Source organism: Schistocerca piceifrons, chromosome 6, assembly GCF_021461385.2.
Source record: "Schistocerca piceifrons isolate TAMUIC-IGC-003096 chromosome 6, iqSchPice1.1, whole genome shotgun sequence".
Taxonomy (NCBI): domain Eukaryota; kingdom Metazoa; phylum Arthropoda; class Insecta; order Orthoptera; family Acrididae; genus Schistocerca; species Schistocerca piceifrons.
The window spans coordinates 526,066,882-526,068,461 of NC_060143.1; the positions used below are offsets into that span (position 1 = coordinate 526,066,882).

General features: G+C 44.4%; 1 pseudogene; it reads right to left on the reverse strand.

Annotated features, from left to right (window-relative positions):
• Positions 1–461: 461 nt before the first annotated feature.
• LOC124803979 lies at positions 462–579 on the reverse strand (annotated as a pseudogene).
• Between the last annotated feature and the right edge of the window lie 1,001 nt (positions 580–1,580).

Consider the following 1,580-nt stretch of genomic DNA (forward strand, 5'->3'; position numbering starts at 1 on the left):
ACATAACATGGTATGAAATGTTCATTTTAGTTTTTTATTGATTTTATTGTTGAACACAGGCTATGATATAAAACAATAAAGTTGTTGACATGCTATTCACGGTAGACAGTCGTATTGCGCTCAATCCTTCTTTCTCGTGCAAGAGAAGTTTGTTGCCAGTCTCTTATAGTTCTACGACAATAAGCTACTCAGTTGTTTACTGTAGAATAATACTGACGACCCAAAAGCAGCATAACAAATCAACACATTGATAGCAGTAGCACTCCGTCTTCAGGCCACAAGTGGCCCATCGGGACCATCCGAACGCCGTGTCATCCTCAGCTGAAAATGCGGACAGGAGGGGTGTGCTGTCAACACACCGCTCTACCGGTCGTTATGATAGTTTTCTTTGATCGGAGCCGCTACTCTTCGGGCGAGTAGCCCCTCAATTGGCATCACGAGGCTGAGTGCACCCCGAACAATGGCAACAACGCATGGCGGCCCGGACGGTCACCCATCCAAGTGCCGGCCACGCCCGACAGCGCTTAACTTCGGTGACCTGAAGGGAGCCGGTGTATCCACTGCGGCAAGGCCGTTGCCTTGGTAGCAGTAAGCCCTGTTATAAACAACAATGTAACCAATCTCATATGACACAACAGAATTTCGACTGGGCTGGATGCTTTGCAATTCTACGTGGTTTCGGAGGTGAAGCTTTCGTCATACAATTGAGTCTGCAGTCTTGGTCCACTTTGTTCGGTGCGCTGTAAACTTTGTTTCTTGCTTTCGCCAGGTAGAATACTTTGATGTTTCCACAGCTGAATCCGCCTTTTTTGTTATTACAAGCCGGCCGCGGTGGTCTAGCGGTTCTAGGCGCTCCGTCCGGAACCGCGGGACTGCTACGGTCGCAGGTTCGACCCTGCCTCGGGCATGGATGTGTGTGATGTCCTTAGGTTAGTTAGGTTTAAGTAGTTCTCAGTTCTAGGGGACTGATGACCACAGATGTTAAGTCCCATAGTGCTCAGAGCCATTTTGTTAATACAAGGTGGCTGAAAATTACTTAAATGTTGAACTTGTTTATAGTACCAAAAGCGAAGTACGTCTTCTTCTGTAATAACAACAGATAGTAATCTCTAACCCTCAATCAAAGTATAAAGACTTGCATTTATGTAACCTTTCCCACACGAGTAACACATCAATTCATCAACATTGCGAATCTAACTGAAAATGATCATTCGTAGAGAACATCACGTATTATTACTTTCTTAGTTTCCATTTCAAACTGTCTTTTAGTATCAGCAACTCTAATTCTTATCCTACTGTCTTTTGATCGCTTTGAAACGGGTAAATAGCCCACCCCCCTCTTGATGATCGAGTGAGCACAGACATACAGTCAACATTACACTACGAAGTGCAAGGTAAAAATAGTGGGAATAGCCAAAAAAGAGCGGGCTAATATCGCAGATGCGAAATATGTCTTGAACATAATACGTTTTGAGCCGTCGGGTGCGCTGTACATAATAGCATTTGATTCAATTCATATTATGGGAATGAATACGAAATGACCCGACCTGATCCAATAGCGTAGAAGAGCATACCACAAT